The following is a 25,828-nucleotide window of genomic DNA, read 5'->3' on the forward strand; positions in this document are numbered from 1 at the left end:
CATACAATGACCCTTTCATTCCCGGAATCATTCTCTGAACCCTCTCCAATGTTGGCACATCCTTTCTTACATAAGGGACTCAAAACTGCTCACAATACTCTAAGTGAGACCTCACCAGTGCCTTAAAAAGCCTCAGCATTACATCTTTGCTTTTATATTCGAGTCCTCTTGAAATGAATCCTAACATTGCATTTGCCTTCCTCACCACCTATTCAACCTACAAATTAACCTTTAGGGAATCCTGCACTTGTCCTTTTGCATCTAATTTCTGTGTTTGCTCCCCGTTTAGAAAATAGTCTATAATTTATTCCTTCTACCAAAGTGCATGATCATACACTCCCCAACACTGTATTTTATCCGCCACTTCTTTGTCCATTCCCCCAAAATGTCCAAGTCCTTCTGCAAACTCCCTGATTTCTCAACATTACTTGCCCCTCCACCTATCAATTTAAAAAGCGTGTGGTTGCTGATCTAATTACATATTAATGGGGTCTGAATACTAAAATTAGTCTCTTCGAAAGAGCCTGGTGCAGATGTAATCGTCTTTTAATTGTACTCATTAATTGTATAAACATCCAAGAATAGAGTCTGTTTATGTCTGTAATCATTGATTAAAGTGCCATGATATTGATACTGGGTCAGCATCTGTGGGAAGAGTGTCAGTGAACACATTTCAAAGTCTGGATACTGAGATAAGTATCATTAAGAGGAGCCAGATATTGGCATAATAACATATTAACAGAGTTTAGATTCTGACAAAATAACTCATCTGATGCAAAATTCAATGCCAGTTAACTGAACGTGCATTTTGTCAGGGCCTGGACGTCAATGGATCAAGCAGCGTACGTGGGGAGGAGGGATTTGTCAAAACTTCAGGTCAAGACCCTGCATCAGGACTGAAAGCGAGAAGTGGCACGGTGAGCGTAACACTGTTACACCACAAGTGACCTGAGTTCAATTCCAGCCAGTGTCTGTACGTTCTCCCTGTGGCGGGGTTTCCTCCCACATTCCAAAGATGTACGGGTTAGTAGGTTAATTGGTCACAAGGGTGTAATTGGGAATTGGGCCAGAAGGGTCTGTATCTCTAAAAACAAATGAAGGCTATGATAATATAGGAAGCTATATCAGCTGGAATATGATAAGTAAGGAAAGTAATGAAGGGAGACGTCTGGTTCCATCTGCCCTTCATCTCCCGCTCAATGATTCCCATTTGAAACTTGTAGATTTTGTGTCCTCCAGCCTCTGTCCCCGTCTGCATCTCCCCTCCCCCTACAGGCTTCATTTGCCCATTTTATTTCACCTATCTCCAACCAGCCTCCAAACTTCACTCCTAGTTCCATCTCCACTCCTCCTGACACCTCAGAACCAGGATTACTTCCACTTTCTTTCATGATCTGATGTCTCTTGTTTTGCGGCAGCGGTACAGTGCAAACACATAAAATTACAAAATAAATAAATGTTCCAAATAAAAGGAATAGTGAGATAGGGTTCATGCACTATTCAGAATCTGGTGGCAGAAGGGAAGAAGCTGCTATGGAATCACTGAGCGAGGGTCTTCAGGCTGCTGTACCTCCTCCCAGATGCTGGTAATGAGAAGAGGGCATGTTCCGGATGGTGAGGGTCTTTAATGATGGATGCCATCATTAAGGCACTACATCCTGAAGGTGTGCTCGATGCTGGGGAAGGTTGTGCCCATGATGGAACTGGCTACGTCTACAACCCTCTGCAGACTCTTGCGATTCTGTGCATTGGAGCCTCCACACCAGGCCGGGATGGAATCAGTCAGGATGCTCTCCACTGTACATCTATAGAATTTCTCAAGAGTCTTTTGTAAAATACCAAATTTCCTCAAACCCATAATGAAGTAGAGCTGCTGGCTCTACTTCATTAGGGTAGCTTTCTCTATGATTGCATCAATGTGTTGGGCCAAGTATTGATCTTCCAAGATGAGGACAATACCGTCCTTGGTCTACTTATCATCCACTAGCTCTTGTCTCACTGCTCTCTCTCCGTGGTTTATACTACACCTGGACACTGCTACAATTACTCATTAACCAAGCCTGGAGACTGATATAATAAGCCATGTAGAGGATGTAGGCTCTCTTTACAGTGAATGGATAATAAAATAATCACCTAATAATGTAGCCTAGATTTAGATATAATCACCCATTAACCAGGCCTCAATAATGAGGTAATCACCCATGAGTAATACATAGATAATGATATAGCCACCATTAATTAGACATGGATTTTGTCATTAGTAAGGCTCGGATACCAATATAATTGCCCACTAATGCAGCACAGATATAAGCTCCCATTTACAAATACTGGTCCCTGATCGAATTACTGATTGACTATGCCCAGATTTTGACATAATCACTTTTAAAATATCTTGGATGCTAATGTAATCATTGGTGAATAACATCTGGATAAAATTATAATAATACATTAGCATATTTTGGAATCTGATACAACCACTTATTCACTATTGCAAATAGTGATATAGCAAGTTTCAACAAGACCTACTACCTAAAAATCCACCCATTAACTCCATATGCACACTGTCATGACTACACCTTTATAAGGCACTGGAATCAATTATTAACATATGGATTTATAAAATAATTATTAACAGTCCCAGATACTGATAAAAGTTCTTATTAATGGAAGCTCAACACTCTTACGGCTATCCATTTGTAGGATCTAGTTAATGCATAAAATTGCGCAAATTAACAGTGCTGGGATACTGATAAAGTAATCTGTTAACGGGCTCTGTATATGGTTACAGCTGGCAGGACGTGGGTAATAATATAAGGAACCACTAACAGCAAGTGGATGCAAACATGATCACTCGGTGTAGAATATGTATTGAGATAAAATTAGCCACTGACTGAACCTGGATACTAACACAAAGATGTGAAATTATCTGCTCCACAGAAAGAATAAAAATGCTGAATAGTTAAATGGTGTGAGATTGGGAAATGTAAATGTTCAGAGTAACCAAGGTGTCTTTGTAACAAGAGACCGATAACTAACATGACAATTAGGAAGACAAATGCTATTTCGGCCTTTATTACGTGTGGATTTGAGTGCAAGAGTACATCGGTCCACATTGTCCATCACATTACCCCTCAACCTGCCCCTTGCAATGATGCCTGCACAGAAGGAGATAGCCACTCCATAAATTCATTCTCACACTGAAATGACAACATACCCACACTAAATGCAAAACCATTGCATCCAATCCCTGTCTGGATACAGAAATGTGCAAAAGTCTTAGGCACATATACATAGCTTGGGTGACTAAGACCTTTGCACAGTAATGTGGTAATTTTATGTATTGCACTATACTGCTGCCACAAAAAAAATTCATGACATATGAGAGTGATGATAAACCTGATTCTGATATGTGTCTCTATCGTGGATTACGAGTGGGAAGGGAGCAGGGAGACGGGAATCATGGTTGAGAAAAGAAGGAAGCACCAGAGAGACATTCTGTAGATCAAGAAGCTAATTCTTTGGAATCAAATGACATTGCCTGATGTCTTAGGGCTGGGTGTGTCTGCACCCACGCCACCCCTTGCCCAGACACTACTTCTCTGCCACCTGTCCCACACAACTCCCGCAGCGCTCCACCCTCGCCATTCCCAACATCCTTTGCTCCCACCAGATTTACAAACTTGTGCTCTGCTCCATGTTGACAAATACAGTATTGTGCAAAAGCTTTAGTCACCCAAGCTATGTACTGCATGTGCCTTAGACTTTTGCACACTTCTGTACCTGTGGGGGCCATGTTATATAGAACATAAGAGTTAACCACACAGGTATGGGATTGAAGTCAAAGGTCAGCTAAATCCAAAGGAAAAATAAATTTCCATTCCAATGGCAGTTCAAAACTTGTGAACAAAAGGGTGCCCTGAGAACCTGTGACTTACACATCTTAAATATCTGCTGAAGACATTTATACATGAATTAGCAAACGCTCCTACCCAAAAGTGGATTAATCGTTATATTATCCTGGGAGATTGGCACGATGTGTTCATAACCCAAAGGCCATTTTCTACCAGCTCATCACTGGGCTACACTTCTTCCCCAACCCCCAGCTGAGTGCCCAGAATGGTCAGTCAAATCTGGCATTTGCTGAATGGCTTCCACGCGGTAACACTAAAGCCTCTTAGATGATTATAGTAACGCTGAAAATGTTCTTCATCGGAAGATCGGAATTCATCCGAGCATTCTATGGAAGAAAGTGGCAGCAACAGGTTGAAGGATCTCGTGGAGCAGGGCTCTCTCCGTGGAGTTTGTGGCTGGCCACTCATGTCTCCTGCTGGCTCTGCATCCCCCAGTCGCCATAGGTAAAGGACTGGCTACTTTCTCTGCACTTGAAGAGTGCATCATTGGCCGTACAACACCTTCAGATATCTCCAGGACATCTCCAGTTGTGGAACATGTGATCTCTATTTACTTCTGTGACAGAACATCTTGAATGATGGAGGTTGTATTTGCCATGACAATTGCAATGAGAGTGGCCACAGACGATCAGTGTGATGCAGATGGTGTGGAGGAAGGGAAGGGAATGAAGAGTGGTCTCTATTCTGCCACCTCAGCCCTCACTGAAGAAGACTTGAGTTGAACAATCCCTGTTCCCCTGTGTTATGCCCATCGCCTCTCCCATCCCTTTCATCCTGCATCCACCCAAGGACAGATATCACATTCAGGTCCCCTGACACTGGAGGGTAACAAGTGGGACAACACTGGATCTGGAAACATCAAAGAGCACTGCACTTTTCACAGCTTATTCAGACTTTATCTCCTGATGATTCATTGCATTCCACCTTCAATTCAGCTCTGCGTGCTTTAATCACTTCATCACTGTCTGATCCGCTGCAGCTCTCTGCTATATTGTGGCCACACTGTCATGACACAGACTACTGCCACCTACTGACTATCAGAAGAGCTGTTTCTGTACTTCTCTTTTCCTGCACAGTGTCACTGAGTTAAAGCATTCCTTCTGTAAGGAGCAAAGCTCTAATCTGGTATCTGCCACCCAAGTTGAGTTTCTCAGGTTGGTATGTGCACCAAACTTTTCAGATAATCTCCACAGCTTTAACAGATCCCCTGTAGGATATTCAACAACTTGATTCATTGGTGTCATCTATGTATCACCACACAACTTTGCACAATGCATAATTCAGATACAGAAACACAATAGCTTTTAAGTACCATTATACCTCATTTGGTCTCGCCCTATTGAAGATATTCTCTGTGTTCAAATCATCCCTCCCCGTATATTCTCTGCTACCGAAGACAAGTTTTCCAGTACTGACCTGAAGCTTTAACTGTTCTTCTCTCTACAGATGCTGCCCTGGCCTGCTGAGCATTTCCATCATTTCTAGAGATGCTCTTCAGCTCTCAAGCTACTGCAATTCATTTCATTCTTGGACAGAAATAGATTTTAGCTTCATTTCCCCAAGCTGACCGCTCATCAGTAACAGAAGTGTATCAGATCGGTAATTCCCTGTGCTCCCTGTCATCATCCATTGTTTTCCTAAACAATTTCCTTTCATGCTACATGAGATAAATTTGTTTTTTATTCAACATCTTTTATCTGAGATTTCTGTTTTCCCTTATTTATTCTTTATGTGGGCATGAAGAGAGCACCTCTGTTCCAGACCCTTGTTGAACATACAACAAGGCAAATAGGGAAATAGGCCCATGCATCAAATTACCCTGGAATTACAGGGCAGAAAGAGGTGTATCTACCCTAGTCAAGGTATTCCATGATTTAAAAGGAACAGGGTTCATGGCAACACACAGAAAATGCTGGAGGAACTATGGAAAAGAGTAAAGAGTCGATGTTTTGGGCCAAGACTCTTCATGTTGTTTTGCCATCTGCAGTCTACCCACACAGCACTCAACTGTACCTTGAAAGGGTCAAGACTTCTCAGGTTTAATTCTAACCAGATGTTATCCCTTTGCAGGTAAAGATGTCCAGATAGCTGCTTTAAATTAACATTTCACTGAGGCGGGTCCTAGTCGTGGTGCAACTATGGAGAAGCCCACAGCAGTCCCAGGCAGCTGTTGCTCCCCAGAACTCCTGAGCGAGGGCCTCAGGGCCACTGGTGACCACTTACTGCAGCCCTGAGCCATCAGCAGCACTATGTCAACGACTTTTGTTTAGAGCCTCCTCGTCATGCTCCTCAGCTCCAAATCACGCACAGCCCAGACAACAGTTCAGTGAGGTTCATCAAGATCACATTTCTGTATTTGCTATCAAGAGCTCCCATCCCATTCCTCAATTACTGGCAGACCACGCAGCTCTTCTCACACTTCCAGTCATCACCGCCACTCATGGTCATTGACGTTCATCCAGTGTTCACCCCATTCACTGCTCTCACAGTGACTCACTGCCACCGACAGCCACTTGCATTCCACGGCTGCTCACAGCTTCTCTCAGTCTCTTTCCTCCCTCAGTTACTCAGATTTTAAAGTCACTCACGGTCCCATGCACTCAATCACTCACTTTAACAGTTCTTACAGTTCCAGGTTTTCACAAATAAAAGCGGCAGAGGTGCTTTGAGTTTCAGAAAAGCCGTAGCAACACATTTATTCCACTCCAAACACTGAACACAAAGTGCGCTAAAAATTTCTACGTAATTATGTCATCATGTCAGACCAGCCTCTTAATGTAAAACCCCAACTCAAGGTTGCCGGGAGTAAATTATGTACATTTCCAACAGTTACATCATCCTACACAGGTCCCTTCAGAATTCACTAAAACCGGCATTGTCAGCCTGTCTCGTGTGTTTCATGGGTGGAGGAACAGCAGGAGCTTTTGGCTCATCCAGCGGTGCTTGACACGCTCATGGTCATGTCATAACAGCAGGGGCACGGTAGTGGAATGCCCCAAATCTTGGTGGGCCAATTTAAGGTGGTCTATTGAAACACATTCAGGTTTACCCCTCTTATCTATGATAAAAGTCTTTTATCTCTGTTCCAAGACATGGAACGGGCCATCATAAGGGGGACTAAGGGGATGTTGGTGTGCATCAGGGCAGACGAAGACAAACGAGGCGGAATGTAGATCAACAGGAGCCCAAGAGTGCTGTATGCCATGATGGGAGGTAGGAATAGGTGCAAGGAATTGAATTCACTGAGGAGGGTAGAACACTGTTGAGAGGCTGACCAGGCGTCATTGCATCAGAAATTAAATCACCTGACACTCGTAACGGCCGTCTGGACAACTGCAGCTCCTCTTTTGGATCTGTTCTGAGCCCCAATAGGACCCACAGGAGATGATCATACCAACACTCATGCATCAGGGAAGCCCTCAGAGCAGCCTTTAAGGAGCGGTGAAACCACTTGCACAGGCCATTGGACTCCAGGTGATATGCCATGGTGTGATGTAGTCAAACACCGAGGTTCTAGGCCACCGCAGCCCAGAGGTCTGAAATGAATTGCAGACCGAGGTCAGAGGAAATATCAGATGGGGTGCTAAACCAAGCAACCCAGGTGCTAATGAACGCCTGGGACACATTTGTGTCCATCGTAGCGCTAGAGTAATGAGCTCTGCCCACCTGGTGGTACCATGTAAGGGCACTTTATCTGAATGCCCATAGTATTCGAAACAAGGTCAGTGAACTTGTGGCACAAATCAGTAAAAAGAGGTATGATATAGTGGCCATTACAGAGACGTGGTTGCAGGGTGGAGAGGATTGGGAATTAAATATCCAAGGATATCAGGTAATACAGAAGGATAGGCAGGAAGGTAAGGGAGGTGGGGGAGAGCTATTAATTAAAGATGAGATCAGGGCAGATAGTGAGAGATGATATAAGATCTAAGGACCAGAATGTTGAATCCATCTGGGTAGAGATTAGGAATAGTAAAGGGAAAAAAAATCACTGGTGGGAGTTGTCTATTGGCCACTGAATAATATCATTACAGTGGCACAGGCAATAAACAGAGAAATATCTGCGGAAAATAAGAATGGAACAGCAGTTATTGTGGGGGACTTTAACTTGCACATAGATTGGGTGAACCAAGTTGGTTGAGGCAGTCTTGAGGAGGACTTCATAGAATGCATCTGTGGCGGCTTTCTTGAACAGCATGTTACTGAACCTGCAAGGGAACGAGCTATCTTAGATCTGGTCCTGTGCAATGAGACAGGGAAAATTAGTGATTTTGTAGCCAGGGATTCTCTTCGAAAGAGTGATCACAGTGTGACTGAGTTTCTCATACAAATGGGGGGTGAAATAGTTCAATCTGAAACAAGTGCATTATGCCTAAACAATGGAGACTACAATGGGATGAGGAAGGATTTGGCTAGTGTAGACTGGGAACACAGGCTATATGGTGGGACAGATGAGAAACATTGGAAGACTTTCAAAGAGATTTTTCATGGTGCTCACCAAAAGTATATTCCAGTTAAAAGCAAGAACAGTAAGGGTGGGGAGGGCCAGCCTTGGATAACTAAGGAAATAAAAGAAGGCATCAAACTAAAAGCTCGTGCGTACAAAGTCGCCAAGAGTAGTGGGAAACCGGAAGATTGGGAAAAATTTAAAAAGCAACGAAGTACCACTAAGTGAGCAATAAAGAAAGGGAAGATAGATTATGAAAATAAACTGGCACAAAATATGAAAATGGATAGTAAAAGTTTTTATAATTATATAAAGTGGAAAAGGGTGGCTAAAGTGAATGTAGGTCCCTTGGAGGACGAGAAGGGGGAATTAATAGTCAGTAATGTGGAAATGGCTGAGGCTTGAATGACTATTTTTTGTCGGTCTTCATGCTGGAAGGCGTAGAGTGCCCTCCTGCTTCAAAATATCCACCATTGTTCCTGTACCTAAGAAGTCCAAGGCAGCATGTCTGAATGACTGCCGTCCTGTCGCACTCACCTCAATAATAAGCAAATGCTTTGAGAGGCTGGTGAAAGATTACATCTGCAGTTTGCTACCACCCACACTGGATCCCCTAGAATTCGCCTACTGACACAACCGATTGACAGATGACGCAATAGCCACGGCTCTACGCACCGTCCTTACACAACTGGAGAAGAAGGATGCTCATGTGAGAATGCTGTTCTTGGACTACAGTTCAGCATTCATCACCATAATTCCCTCCAGGCTTGACAAGAAGCTCAGAGACCTCGGCCTTCACCCTGCCTTGTGCAGCTGGATCCTGGACTTCCTGTCAGATCACCAGCAGGTTGTAAGAGTGGGCTCCCTCACCTCTGTTCCTCTGACCCTCAACACAGGTGCCCCTCAGGGCTGTGTACTGAGTCCCCTCCTTTACTCCCTGTATACCCATGACTGTGTCGCCACCCACAGCTTCAATCTGTCAACTAAATTTACTGACAACGCTACACTGATTGGCCTAATCTCAAATAATAATGAGGCAGCCTACAGAGGAGAAGTCATCACCCTGACACAGTGGTGTCAAGAAAATAATCTCTCCCTCAATGTCTCAAAACAAAAGGAGCTGATTGTGGACTACAGGAGGAATGGAGACAGGTTAACTCCTTATTGACATCAATGCATCTGGGGTTGAGTGGGTGAACAGCTTTAAGTTCCTTGGCATAAGCATCACCGAGCATCTCACGTGGTCTGTACACACCAGGTGTGTGGTGAAAAAGGCACAACAGCGCCCCTTTCACCTCAGACGGTTAAAGAAGTTTGGTACGGGCTCCCAAATCCTGAGAACTTTCTACAGGGGCACAATTGAGAGCATCCTGACTGGCTGCATCACTGCCTGGTATGGGAACTGTACCTCCGTTAATCATAGGACTCTGCAGAGACAGCCCAGTGCATCTGCAGATGTGAACTTCCCACTATTCAGGACATTTACAAAGACAAGTGTGTAAAACGGGCCTGAAGGATCATTGGGGACCCGAGTCACCCCAACCACAAATTGTTCCAGCTGCTACCACCTGGGAAACGGTACCACAGCATAAAAGCTAGGACCAACAGGCTCCAGGACATCTTCTTCCACCAGGCTATCAGACTGATTAATTCATGCTGACACGACTGTATTTTTATGTTATACTGTTGTACATACTATTTATTATAAATTACTATAATTGCACATTGCACATTTAGATGGAGACATAACATGAAGGTTTTTACTCCTCATGTATATGAAAGATGTAAGTGATAAAGTCAATTCAATTCAATTCGACATCTAACATGCCAAAGAGAGATGTTATGGATGCGATCCGAGGTGAGGACCTCGATACAATAGCTATCACTAAAGAGGTAGTGCTGAGCAAACTTGTGGGCCTGAGGATAGATAGGTCCCCTGGTCCTGATGGAATGCATTCCAGGGTACTGAAAGAAATTACAAAAGTTATAGTAGAGGCTTTGGTGATGATTTACCAAAATTCTCTGGACTCTGGGCAGGTCCCGGCAGATTGGAAGACAGAGAATGTCAACCACTGTTCAAAATAGGATGTAGGTAAAAGGCAGGTACCTATAGGCCAGTTAGTTTAACATCTGAAGTTGGGAAAATGCTTGAAACTATCATTAAGGAAGAAATAACGAAGCATCTGGAAAGAAATGGAACAATCAGGCAGACACGGCATGGATTCAGCAAAGGTAGGTCCTGTTTGACAAACTAACTGGAGTTCTCTGAGGGTATAACAAGTGCAGTGAATAGAGGGGAACAGAAGGACATTATTTACTTAGATTTCCAGAAGGAGCTCGATAAGGTGCCACATAAAAGACATCCATGAGATAAGGATGCACAGAGTTGGGGGTGATGTATTAGCAAGGATAGAGGATTGGCTAACCAATAGAAAGCAGAGAGTTGGGATACATGGGTGTTACTCTGGTTGGCAATCAGTGGTGAGCGATGTGCTGCAGGGGTCAGTGCTGGGTCTGCAGCTGTTCACGATATACATTAACGATCTGGGAGAGGGGGCCGAGTGTAATGTATCTAAGTTTGCCGATGATACTAAATTGAGTGGAAAAGCAAATTGTGCAGAAGATATGGAGAGTCTTTAGGGAGATGTAGATAGGTTAAGTGAGCGGGCAAGAGTCTGGCAGATGGAGTACAATGTTGGTAAATGCGAAGTCATCCACTTCGGAAGGAAAAATGGAAGGTCAGATTATTATTTAAATGGTAAAAAATTACAGCATGCTACTGTGCAGAGGGGCTTGGGAGTGCTTGTGCATGAATCACAAAAGGTTGGTTTGCAGGTGCAGCAGGCTATCAAGAAGGCAAATGGGATGTTGGCCTTCATTGCTCGAGGGATTGAATTTAAGAGCAGGGAGGTTATGCTGCAACTGTACAAGGTATTGGTGAGGCTGCACCTGGAGTACTGTGTGCAGTTCTGGTCTCCTTGCTTGAGGAACGATATACTGGCTTTGGAGGTGGTGCAGAAGAGGTTCACCAGGTTGATTCCAGAGATGAGAGGGTTAGACTATGAGGAGAGATTGAGTCGCCTGGGACCATACTTGCTGGAATTCAGAAGAATGAGAGGAGATTTACAGAAACATATAAAATTATGAAAGAGATAGATAAGAAAGAGGCAGGAAAGTTGTTTCTACTGGTACGTGAGACTAGAACTAGGTGACATAGCCTCAAGATTCGGGGGAGTAGATTTAGGACAGAGATGAGGAGGAATGGCTTTTCCCAGAGAATGGTGAATCTGTGGAATTCTCTGCCCAATGAAGCAGTGGAGGCTACCTCAGTAAGTATATTTAAGACAAGGTTGGATAATTTTTGCATAGTAGGGGAATTAAGGGACATGGGGAAAAGGGCAGGTAGGTGGAGATGAGTCCATGGCCAGATCAACGATGATCTTATTGAATGGCGGAGCAGGCTCGACAGGCCAGATGGCCTACTCCTGCTCCTATTTCTTATGTTCTTATGGTCCACCATAGTAAGGTGGTGCATGAAACTGTGGGAAGGAGAGAGGACCAACAAGGTTCACAGTGACATGGTCAAACCGTTGCTCTGGGACCAATGGCGCCTGAACATGATGGTTAATTTTTGCCCACTGGCAGTCCACCCAGGCTCCAGTCCAGTCATGCCTGTCCTTTCTAAGGCTGTGCCAAACAAACTTTAGTGCAACCAGTTTCTGCGAGGCCTTCCGGCCTGGACACGAGAGGCCATGAATGGAGTCAAAAACAGTCCATCTCCAGTATGCAGGCACTATGGGGCAAGAGCGAACGGTTGAGATATCGCACAGGAGAGAAACCTAGCTTCCCTGAACTTAATAGCTGTAAGCTTGGACCTCTGGGTCAGTAGCTTGGTTGACAGTAGCATTGTCAACCCCTATGCGTATGGTCTCAACGGCAGGCTGTGAGAGACAATCAGCTATGACATGATTTTTCCCCTTGATATGTTGTATATCAGGTGTGAACTCTGATATGTAGACCAGTTGGCATGGCTACCATGCAGACCAAGGATCTACTATTTAGTCATCATGTGCACAAGGTGTTTGTGGTTAACAAACGCTATGAAATGGCAACCCTTTCAAAGAAAACGAAAATAGTGGACAGCCGGATAGAGATGGAGAAGCTCATAGTCAAACGTGCTGTACTTCCTTTCGGAGGAACGGCATTGCCAGCTGAAGAAAGCAAGCAACTGCCACATGCATCCAACCAACTGTTCATGTACAGCACCCACAGCACAGCCTGAAGTGCCAGTCGTAATGACTATAGGTATGCTGGGGAATGGGTGCACCAGAAGGGTCACGATAAAAAGAGTTTGTTTGGTATCATCAAATGCCCTGGTCATGTCCGCTGACCAGTCAAGCACGTGATTAGGGGTGTTGCATTTAAGCGTACTATACAGTGTAAGCTTAAGTTCAGCAGCTCATGGACTAAAGCGGTGATAGAAGTTCACCATGACTAAAAACTAATATAGTTTTTCAGTAGTGCAGGGTGGTAGGAAATCCATAATAGCGGCTAATTTTGATCAGAGGGGCTTTGCACCTTCTGCGGAGATGCAAAGGCCAAGAAAGTCAATGGTTAACAGACTAAACAGGCATTTAGCAAGGTTATTAATCAAAGCATGTTGAGTTAAGCACTCGAAAGGTGCACAGAGATGAGATAAGTGTTCAGATTTGGAAGCACTGGTGACAAGTATATCATCTAGTTATACAAAAAGAAAATCTCAGTCTTTTAATACAGGGTCCATCAGCCATTGGAAAGTCTGTGCTGCATTTTTCAGCCCAAATGGCATACGCAGAAACTCAAAGAGGCCAAACGGGGTTATCACAGCTGTTTTGGGAATGTCCTCGAACCACACAGGCACTTGATGGTAGACCCTAACTAGATTAACTATGGAAAAAATTAACTTTCTGGCTAAATGTGCTGAAAAGTCCTGAATGTATGGGACCGGATAGCGATTGGGAGTGGCAATCTCATTAAGGCGTCAGTAATTGCCAGATGGGCAGCAACCACCATCGGACTTAGAGACCATGTGGAGGGTGAAGCCTAGAGGCTATTTGGCCAGCGTACAATGCCAAGTCTTTCCATGTTGGCAAACTCAGCCTTCATGGTTGCCAGCTTTTCTGCATCCAGTCTACGCGTGTGGTCATGGACTGGTGGGACAGCTGTAGAAATGTGGTGCTTGACCCCATGTTCTGTGACCGTAGTAGAGAAAGTGGGCTTCGTGAGGTTTGGGAATTCACCCGGCAGTCGAGTAAACTCACACGTGGTGGTGCATGCGCTTGACAGAGTTGTTGTGGGCAACTTACTGGGGGGGGGGGGGGGGGCAGGGTAATGACCCAAAGTCATTGATATCCACAAGCTGGCAGTTCTTATGATCGACTAACAGTCATTGGGCACACAGGAAACCTGTACCGAGCAGAGGTTTAACCACTTTATCCAGGATGAAGTCTCACGTGTAACGTCGCCCATTGAACCTGTAGTGTCTTGTAAGTCTGAATCCTGCTGCTGAGGTTTCATTGCTCTTTGCCTTCTCATCAATAGGCAATGCTGTCAGCACATTCACTTGACCCGTGTCATACAGGAAACGTCACCCTGAAAGGGTGTCTGTAATGAACAGTAGACAACAGACCTCTGATGTCCCGATGCACTGGCACTGTTGAAGCTGCAAGGTGGTCGGCACTCCCTAGCGTTCCTACCAAAGTGAGCATGCTTAAAACACAGGCCCAGAGTCATCTGTTTCTCAGCCGCAGGTGTCCTTATGCTGGGGGTCTTGCTGACCGGGCTTACAGAGGTAGGGAAAGGAGGAGAAATGATACATCGCTGCCTAGTTGAGTGTAGACTATCAGCCATTTTAGCAAGCTCCCTACAATCCTTCACAAGTGTATTAGCAAGGGCTATGCAAACTTCATCAGGCATTTGTTGCATGAAGAGTTCTTTAAAAGTAAAGCAAGATGATGAATTCCCAGGAGAGAACAGTTTGTGGTCCATTAGCTCCGAAGGCTTACCATTGCCGAGACCGGGCAAAGAGAGCAGGTGTTTGGCGTGCTCAGACTCCGATAATCCAAAAGTCTGTAAAAGGTGAGTTTTCAGCAATCAGTACTTATCACTTTCAGGCGGGTGTTCTAGTGGACTCTTGCAGCCTTAGAGTTGTTACCATGCTACCACATAGAAATATTTGCTGTTGTTGGCAGTGAGTTCTCGCAGTGTGAGTTGGGCCTCGGCCTTTATGAATCAAGCATTGGAATTTTGCTCCCAAAACTTCGACAGTTTCAAAGCGACTGCATTGTCCAACATTTTCAATAACTCTAGAATCGGCCTAGAGCATTGGGGTCACTAATGGAAGTTTTCGCAAATAAAAACAGCGGAGGTGTTTTATGTTTAAGAAAAATAGTAACAACTCATTTATTGTACTCCAAACACTGAACAGAAAGTGTGGTAAAAACCTAATGTAATTATATCAGACTAGCCTCTTGAAATGAACCCCAACTCAGTGTCGGTGGTTGTGAATTCTGTACAAGGGGTGATTGATAAGTTTGTGGCCTAAGGTAGAAGGAGTCACTTTTAGAAAACCTAGCACATTTATTTTTCAACATATTCCCCTCCTACATTTACACATTTAGTCTAGTGGTCGTGGAGCATATGGATCTTGGACCTTCAGAAAGTGTCCACAGCAGTTATTTCTCTGGATGCTTTCAAGAAAGAGTTAGATGGAGCTCTTAATGATAGTGGAGTCAAGGGATATGGGGAGAAGGCAGGAACGGGGTACTGATTGTGGATGATCAGTCGTGATCACAGTGAATGGTGGTGCTGGCTCGAAGGGCCGAATGACCTACTCCTGTACCTGTTCTTATCGCCTTCTACCGTAGGCCACAGACTTATCAATCACCCCTGATGAGTTATTAACTGATGAGTTATTAACTTCAAACCTTCTGCATTGTCACTCAAAGAGTTGCTCTGCATGTGCATGTAACGAGAGCTGTATAACTCATCTCCTTCTACCTTAGGACACAAACTTATCAATCACCTTGGGTACGTTTCTACCAATTACATTCCTCTACAGAGTCACCTACAGTCCCCAAATTTACTCACACCAATTCACAGTGACTCACTGTCACTCAAAGTCATCAGCTGACATCACACTCTCACTCACACTTCTCTCAACACTATTTGCTGTCCTTCCCAGTCCCTACAGGCTGTCACAGTTGTTCCCAGTAACTACATTCACTGTCCTCAGCTATGGGCCTCACTGTCCTCAGTCACTCACAAGTGCACACGTTCTCAGAGCCACTCATAGTCCTTACAGTCACTCAGTCATTCACGATCACTCACAGATCTCGTTATCACAGCTCTTAGTTGCAGTCAAGTGTAGCCCTGCCCGTTACTCAGAGTGACTGATGGTTGCTGTGATTATCCACAGTAGGCCCAGTATCTCTGCCATTGACAAGACACAAGGCTTCCCGCTTAGGTTTTTGTCTGTTGCTCAGCCCTCCTACTGCTGAAGAAACTCTTACCAACACAGTACATATCTCACCTTAAGGCTCAGTGATCTTTGTTTGCTTCAGGCTGGTCATATTTTCTCCAACTCTGTTGTCCATTGTCAGTCCCATAATTATCCAGTACTTCAGGTTTCTTGTTTTTCAGTGCCTCAAATGCAAAATTCACATGATGGGCCACTGGCCCTGTTTCTATGCTGTATCACTCTGTGACCCTGCAACTCTCTCTGTGATCTTGCCTCTACCGATCTTTGTACTTCTATACAACTATAGAACCTTCACGTAACTTTCCTGTACTCATTCACTCAGTTGGACAGACCCCTCCGTTTACCCCTGCACGTGGAGATATGCTTTAATCATCTAGCTTCAGTTCCTGAGATCCAATTCGCCACCTCATCTTGCATCCCTCAGAAGATCCTTAGAAGCAACTCTGAGCAAGCTACAGGACACCAGAGCTACATCTCTATGATATGGTTAGGAAAATACAGTACGTATGTTGCTGTGAGTTACAAGGGACTAAATCACCATCACTCTTTGCCATTTTAGAAGTGTAATTAGCTTCCACAGTCTTTTCTTCCTTATTTCCCTTGATGTTCTCTCAACTGTTTTTCCTTATTTTGTTTTACCTTTATGAAGTATTTTCTCTTTCCTGCCTTCCTATGCATAATTCATTGCTGTCATATTTTGTGTATGAATTTGTGTGTTGGTCCACTACAGATTTGTAATATTATCCAAAGAATTTCGTTAAACAAATTCTAACTTATGTTAAAATGGGCCAAAGACCAATGAAAGAGCATCCAGGGTTAGAAAACATGATTGTTCCAGGTACAATAGGACAGCATTATTCACAACATGGAACTTACTGTATTGAGAGTGCAATTGTGTTGAGTTACTGGCATGAGTCTAACCCTTCATGACCAAGGCAGGGATTTGTTCTGTTTTATCACATGATACGCTTCCACATGCATTTGTTAGTACATGATCAATAGCCATCAAGCAGCAAAAAAGTATGATATGAATTAATCTTGGGTTCCCGAGTGGTTAAAAATATTAATGGTTGACTAAAGGAGCCAGTATGGTAATCTCAAGTGCTGGATAAAGATCGCACATTGAGCAATGTCTGTCTCACAGGGAAGAAATGTCCCAAGAGAAGAACAAAATACTCCATCAAAGGAGGCTTTGGGATGGCTCAACATAGATGATTGCCAGAATGCAACCGAAATATTCACCAGACCAAAGAAAACACAAGCAGTCGAATATTTTTCAACTTACTCATTTCTTGGTCTTCATTGTGGATTGAGAAATAAGGAATGCCAGAGGAAACATGGTCATGTTATGTGTATGTGCCAGCCCTGTGGTCACCTGGTATTCAAAGAGCTGGCATTTGTTGAAATTGTTCTTCAGGGTCTGTTCCTGTACCAATGCACATCCACCTGAATAACAGCTGTCCCAAAATTAGAAAATGATTTAATCCTGAAAAACTTTTAAAAATACCACACAAGGAATTAACACAGGAATAAAATAGAGGACAGCTTTCTACCCGTAAGCCTGACAGGAAAGATTCCACTCCAGTATTAATCTGTGCACAGGATGCCCAGTCCGGCATTAATGCTGAGAACACTAATACTGTGAACACTAATGCTGCCTGGTGGGGTTTAAACGAGAGTTACAGGGGGATGGGAATCAGAGTGCCAGAACAGTTAGTGGAGAGGCTGTGGAGACAGATGTTGTAAGAATTCAGACAAAGTCAGGAATCAAAAGGTTGAGCATGGCATAACTATTTTCTTGAACTGTGTATATTTCAATGCCAGAAGTATTGTAGGAAAGGCGGTTGAGCTCGGCATGGATGAACACCTGGAATTATGACATTGTAGCCTTTAGTGAGACTTGGGTTCTGGAGGAGCAGGACTGGCAGGTCAATATTCCAGTGTTCCGTTGATTTAGAGGTGACAGAGCGGGAGGGATTAAAGGAGGAGGGCTGGCATTACTAGTGAGGGAAAACTAGTCAGGCAGAGCTCAGTCAGGACAGACTAGTGAGGTGTTATGGGTAGAACTGAGAAATAAGAAAGGTATGACCATATCAATGGGGCTACATTACAGACCACCCTACAGTCCAAGGGGTTTAGAGGAACAAGAGTGTAAAGAGATCACAGACTGCTGCAAAAACCATAAGGTTGTTTTAGTAGGTGATTTTAACTTTCCAAATATTGACTGGGACTCCCATACTGTAAAAGGACTGGATGAGATAGAGCTTGTCAAATGTGTTCAGGAAAGTTTCCTTAATCAGTACATAGAAGTCCCAATGAGAGATTGTGTGATACTGGATCTGCTATTAGACAATGAGACAGGGCAGGTGACAGGGCAAGTTTGTGTTGGGGAACACTTCGCACCTAGTGACCACAATTGCATTAGTTTCAAAGTAAATATGCAAAAGATAGGTCTGGTCCATTGGTTGAGATCCTAAATTGGAGTAAGGCCAATTTTAAAGGTATCAGAAATGATTTGGCAAGTGTGGATTGGGACAGGCTGTAAAATAATCTGGACTGGGACTCACCAACTCTATTAGTTTTCTCCTCTGGTAATAATACCAAGAACAAGGCCCCTTAGCTGGTTCTAAATCCAAAGACCATACTGTGGTAATAATTCAGATAGTGGCACAGATCCAGATAACAAATCAACATCAAGAATACTGTGAACAAGCTCCTAATCCAGTCGTGAACCCCTAGAGCACTTATCCCACTATAATATTAACCCTGAGACAGAGGCAATTAATCCATTATTGGTCCTCAGAGCAATGTTTCAACACTAAATGGTTTTGTAATAAATCTACATCACAGAGAACAGTGATTGGAAGATTAAACACAAGAGATCCTATAGATGCTGAAATGCTTTACCAACATGCACAAAATTGGAAGTCTACCTTTCCAGCAATAATTCAGAGAACAAGACTCATTCTAAAAAATAACACTGAGACCAACCCTGGAAATGGTTCTGTTTCTCCCTCGAATGGCTTTTCACTTGTCTCTTTCAACTACCCTATCCTCATTGGTTGCTGTTTCCCTTCTTGCTTTTGATGACATGAGACATTGTCCAGTTTTTATAGTTAATGGAAATGCCTTGTTACCAGACCTTGTGATAGCCATCGGTATTGGGGTTTGTCGGACAGTACAGAGTGGCTTTACGTGTTGCGTAGCTGTACTGAGGTTGTAGAAAATGGGCTGTGCTCCATTCCCTGTCTTAACATCCTTGACCTCAATATGTGCTCAAGAAAAGAGGAATGAAATGCTGGTAGGCATATGTTTAAAACTGGGGTTTCTTCCTATTCCACTAGGCACAGTGCAGTAAATCCAGGCAGTTTAAACCAACACTCGAGAACAAAATATTTAGACAAAAAAATCAGCAACTGATTCATATTGAATAAAAGTCCTCTATTTGTCAACTAAAGGAGAAAAAAAAGTTGGAATCAAATCATGCACACATTTGCTCTGTTGAAATGTTTTATTTATTATTAAAGGAAACATCTTGCAGATTTACATATTCTGACTGATCAATGGATCTAGTTCTTGGTTCTAAAATATAAGCTTAAGCAATATTAAGTATAGAAATAACCAGAACGGCAGTACTTCAGTGTTGGTCTGATTATGAAATTGGTGGCAAATTTGACCCATTTCAGAGAGCAAAGAACCTCTGAAAATTCATAAACACGAGGAAATCTGCAGATACTGGAAATTCAAGCAACACACACAAAAAGTGCTGGTGAAAGCATCTATAGGAAGAGCTACAGTCGACGTTTTGGGCTGAGACCCTTCCTGACAAAGGGTCTTGGCCTGAAATGTTGACTGTAGCTGTTCTGAAAACTCATGGCTTTTATTATGAAATGACATAAATTTGCAAACAGGTATTAAATATCGGGTTAATCAGAAAATGGACCCTTCTTTTAATAGTGAACATAAACAAGCATACAGCCATTCCGACACACCCACAGTAACACCGCATCCATTTGCTTATCAAGAGTGTTATTCAAAGGCTCTGCTTTCGCTGCCCTCTGAGAAACAGAGAACATTCTAAGAGGGAGAAAAATGTTTGCCTTATCTTATCTTACTTAATGTAAGCAGATCTTAGTTTAAAAATGGACCACCCTTATTTTTAAATTAAGATGCGCTGACATAATGTCATTCATTTGCAGGGTTATTCCTTTGGTTGGAAGATAGATAAACAAGACTAACAAGGAACCAGTACTGGAGATTCTAGAATTATTGTATTTTCAATAACTTAAAGAGGAAGTGAAAACATGTATTTGCAGAAATGACACACAATTGTTTTTCAATAATTTTATGCCTAAATAGGGTTGTTTGCAAAATTTGACCTGATCGCTGTATGGACAGGCACACATCAAACTTTTAAAATGTCCTAGCACTGTACCAAAGCTCAGTTAATTGAGATCATTGGCCACTCACAGAAAATCATGTTGAAAATCTTGAGGACATGAAGAGAGATTGTGATGACCCAACAGGTTCAGAGAACGCTTGGACTCCAGATCTTTGAAACAAGACATACCAAGATGTTCTTTATTAATCAGCGCGTCTGGAGATCTCAGATATTGTCTGGATGGAACGCGAGCCACACACAATAGCCGTAGAGGCCAAAGATCACTGTCAGTGCTGTCAAAGTGATAATGGTCACTGCTCAGTGCCACATGTTCTGCCCTGGTTCAACCATATAGACACCATGGCCAAGAAAGCTCACCAATCTCTCTACTTCCTCAGAAAGCTAAAGAAATATTGCATGTTCCTGTCAACTTTTACTATTTTTATTGATGCACCATCAAAAGCATCTTATCTGCTTACCAAATGGCAACTGCTCTGCACGCCACTGCAACAAACTGTAAAGAGCACATGATGGAAACCAACCTCCTCACCATACACTTCTTGCTGCCTTGGTAAAACAGCCAGCATAATCAAAGAACCCACCAACACCGAACATTCTCTCTTCTCCCCTCTTCTATCGGGCAGCAGATATAAAAGCCGGAAAGCACCTACTACTAAGCTCAAGGACAGCTTCTATTCTGTCATTATCAAACTCCTGAATTAACCTCTTCAACGATGAGATGGGCTCTTGATCTCACAAACTTCTTTGTTACAATCTTGCACCTCATTGTTTACCTGTATTATTCTATTTTTTGTAATTGTTATACTTAAATCTGCATTGTTATTGTTTTGCCTTGTTCTACCTCAGTACACTATGCAATTATTTGATCTGTAGGAGCAGTATGCAAGACAAGCTTTTCACTGGATTTTGGTATGTACATGTGACAATAATAAACCAATTCTAACCATTCCAGTTCCAGTGGTTTACCTGCCCACCTCCTTCTCTTTATTCCATGCTCCACTTCTATCTCCTATCAGATTCCATCATCTTCAGTCCTTTATCATTTCCGCCAATCATCTTCCAGCTTCTGATGTCATTTCCAATCTCTGCTCCCCTATCTGCCTGTCATTCCCTCACCTGGATCCACTTCTCATCAGTCAGCACTTGCTCCACACCTTCCACCACCCCCCACCCCCCCCACCCCCGGCCCACCTTTTCATACAGGCTATTTCCCCTCTTTCTTTTAGTCCTGATGAAAGGTCTTGACCCAAAATGTCAGCAGTCCATTTCCTTCCATAGATGCTGCCTGTCCTGTTGAGTACTTCCAGCATTTTGTGTGGTGCTCCATATTCCAGCTTCTGCGGTCTCTTGTGAATCCACATGAAGACCAAGGATCAGAGATCTCCCCTCCTGTCTTTGTTTCTGTCATGCTGCAGTGAGTACAATGCAAAATGTTACTGTGACTGCAGAACGACTGCAAAGCAGTGGAGAAGCATGACTGGAAAGTTCTGGCATCACTTCTGCTTGACAGAGAGGGATGGATATTTTTCCACTGTCCATTGATGTGTATCCAATTTTTGGAACTTGCCACTTGCTTCAGTCTTAAATGCTGCTGGTTCAAATGAGATCAAAAAATAAAGTGCATTCCATTGAAACGTTAATCCCTAGTTGAAGGATCAGATAGTGATTTCAACAAATTAATTGAAATGGACAGTTAAAATTTAGTTGGTGACACTAAAGATGTGTGCTCATCTGAATGTGGACAATACTCTGACTATCCAACTGCCTGAACTCAATGTACAAGTGATAGATCATCTCTGGAGCTCCATTCCATTAGTAACCCCATCTGACTCTCCAAGGGTATTGTGTGCATTTCAGGTTGCCATGGTACACTAGAGTGCGTAGCTTGAAAGGTGAGAGAGGGAAGTTTAAAGGAGATATGTAGAGCACTTATTTTACACAGAATTAGCCCACCGGGTCTGCTCCGCCATTTTGGTTTACTACTGATGCTACTGAAGATGGGTGACAGAAGATGGTTCATAAAGCAAGATATACAACTAAATACTTCATTAATAACATTTTTTCTGTGGAAAATTGTGGTAAACTATCACCACAAACAATGAAGAGGCGAGTGAAGCCGAGGCCAAGTCGAGCATCGAGGCGTGTGGATGCAATGCAAAGTCGAGGCATGTTCGAGGACAAGTAGTTGGAGCGAGGTCGAGGCATATTTGAGACAGAGTCAGAGATGGAGTTGGTACAAGCGGCGCAAGGGAGTTTCAGAGCCTGGCCACCTAAACCGAGAGTGATAGTGGGTCAATCTAAGCACCAGGTGATTTGGAAAGGTCTGGTATGGGCCGGAAGGTGGCAGCAGGATCCAGGCCCAAAGCATGTCAATACAGCAGGGGCGACCCGGTGTTTGGACAATTTACACGCCAGGCCAAATGGACTGAAAAATCAGGGTGTCGGGACCGGAGGCAAGTGAATTGAATTGAGTTGACTTCATTTCTTACATCCTTCACATACATGAGGAGTAAAAATCTTTACGTTACGTGTCTGTCTAAATGTGCAATGTACAATCATAGTAATTTATAATAATTTATAATAATTAGAACAGTCAATGTAACATAGAAATACACTCAGATCAGAGTGAGTTAGTCAGTCTGATGGCCTGGTGGAAGAAGCTTTCCTGGAGCCTTTTGGTCCTGGCTTTTATGCCGCGGTACCATTTCCCAGATGATAGTAGCTGGAATAGATTGTGGTTGGGTGACTCTGGTCCCTAATGATCCTACGGGCCTTTTTACACACCTGTCTTTGTAAATGTCCTGAATAGTGGGAAAATCACATTTACCATTGCGCTGGGCTGTCTGCACCACTCTCTGCAGAGTCCTGCGATTAAGGGAGGTACAGTTCCCATACCAGGCAGTGATGCAGCCAGTCATGATGCTCTCAATTGTGCCCCTGGAGAAAGTTCTGAGGATTTGGCAGCCCATACCAAACTTCCTCAACTGTCTGAGGTGAAAGAGGTGCTGTTGTGCCTTTCTTACCACACAGCTGGTGTGTACAGACCACATGAGGCCAGTTCTGCTCACTGCCCCGCAATGTTTACGCCACTCTCCTTGGCGCTGAGACTGAGGCTATGAGATGGCTCCGGCTGCTCCAGGCTTCGTGTCTGCAAGCTTCACTACGATTGGCCCCGCTGTGTGATGAACTGAGCCTGAGGCTGTGGGCCTGCTCCGGCTGCTCCGGGCTTCGTGTCTATGGACTCACTTTCTTTCTGAATGCTGTTGCTTGCTTTTATTGTTTGTATAAGTTGTGTTTTTTCCCTCTCTGCACATTGGGTTTTGGTCTTTTTTAACTGGATTCTTTTGGGTTTCTTTGTTTCAGTGGCTGCCTGTAAGCAGACGAATCTCAAATTTGTATGATTTATACATATTTTGATAATAAATGTACTTTGAACTTTATGACTGATTTATTATCCCTCTCAACCCCATTCTCCTGCCTTCTCCCCATAACCCTTGAAGCCCTGATTAATCAAGAACCTATTAACTTCCACCTTAAATACACCCAATGACCTGGCCTGCACAGCTGCCTGTGGCAATGAAATCCAGAAATTCATCACCCTCTGGCTAAAGACATTTCTCCTCACCTCTGTTCTAACTGGATATTCCTCTATTCTGAAGCTGTGCCCTCTAGTCCTAGACTCCCCAACTATCGGAAACATCCTCTCCCTATCCATTGTATCTAGTCCTTTTAATTTTGGAAAGTTTTCAATAAGATCCTCCTTCATTCTTCTAAACGCTAGTGAGTATAGGCCCAGAACCATCAGATGGGCTATACCCAGTGTTCTAAAAGAGGTAGTTGAAGAGATTGTGGAGGCATTAGTAATGATCCTTCAAGAAACACTAGATTCTAGAATGGGAAATTGCAAATGCCACTCCACTCTTTAAGGGTGGGAGGCAGAAGAAAGGAAATTATAGGCCAGTTAGCCCGACCTCAAGTGGTTGAGAAGCTGTTGGAGTCCATTATTAAGGATAAGATTTCGGGGTATTTGAGGGCACATGATAAAATAGGTCAAAGTCAGCATGGTTTCCTTAAAGGGAAATCTTGCCTGATGAATCTGTTGGTATTCCTTGAGGAAATAACAGACAGGATTGACAAAGGACAGTCAGTGGATGTTGTATACTTGGATTTTCAGAAGGCCTTTGACAAGGTGCTGCACATGAGGCTGCAAAACAAGATAAGGGCCCATGGTATTTCAGGAAAGATACTAGCATGGATAGAAGATTGACTGACTGGAAGGAGGCAAAGAATGGGAATAAAAAGAGCCTCTTCTGGTTGGCTGCCAGTGACTAGTGGTGTTCCACAGGGGCCTGTGTTGGACTGTATCTTTTTCATGTTATATGTCAATGATTTGGATGATGGAATTAATGGCTTTGTGGACAAGTTTGCGGATGATACAAAGATTGGTGGAGGGGCAGGTAGTGTTGAAGAAGCAGGGAATTTGCAGAAGGACTTAAGCCCAATTTATACTTCTGCGTCAAATCTACGCTGTAGGGTGACGTGCACCTCCCCAAAAATGTAATTCACGCGTCACAGCGATGCAGACTGCAACAGCTGTGATTGGTCCGCTTGGTAGCATCGCATTTCTCCTACGCATTTCCGGTTGCTTTTCTCCACCGTGTCTGTACACTGATGTGAAATAAATGGTTGGAGATGATGAACCAAATCGTCAAATCTACCTGCCGACATCCGAAAATATTTGAAGTGCATTTCCTCGTCCATGTCTCTCACAAAGAAACTCAGCAGAGTGGCATAGAAACCCCACCGCCAACTAGCGTTTTGGTGGTGAACTGCAGAGCGACGCAGACACAACTATGCATACTCGCTACGGCGTAGGGCTATGCAAAAGTATAAATCAGGCCTATGGTGTGGGTTACGGTGTAGCCCATACGCACAAGTATTAATCAGCCTTTAGACAGATTGGGAGAATGGGCATGTACACTTCCAATGGTGCCCTGGCCTGGGGCAGAGGTCTCTTAAAAGGCTGGAACCATGACATCAATTGGTGCAGGAAAGGGTGGTAGGTCACTGAGCCATTTAAAGTAGAAACAGTTTTGTAACCTATCACATCCATGTCAAATATGAAGTACATTAATCTAACTTACGAATGCTTGTCCACAGCATTCTGTAACTTGGCAATTCAAGTGCTTATAGAGTCAAGGAGTGATAAAGTCATAGAATCATAGAAAAGTTCAGCACAGAAACAAGTTCCTTACCCCATCTGTGCCGAACTATTTAAACTGCCTGCTCCCATCGACCTGCAGTTGGACCGTAGCCCTCCCTAACGTTCCCATCCATATGCCTACCCAAACTTCTCTTAAATGTCGAAATCAAGCTCGCATCACACTCTTGTCGAGATAATTTTTAAATGTTGTGAGAGTACTTACCTCCACTATCTCTTCAGATAGTGCATCCCAGATTGCAACGGACTTCAGTGTAAAAATAGTTGTTTTTCAGATCTCCTCTATATCCCCAGTCCCTTACATGAACCTATCGCCTCAAATTTTAGA

The sequence above is a fragment of the Mobula birostris genome, chromosome 20 (genome assembly GCF_030028105.1).
Source record: "Mobula birostris isolate sMobBir1 chromosome 20, sMobBir1.hap1, whole genome shotgun sequence".
In the NCBI taxonomy this organism is placed as follows: domain Eukaryota; kingdom Metazoa; phylum Chordata; class Chondrichthyes; order Myliobatiformes; family Myliobatidae; genus Mobula; species Mobula birostris.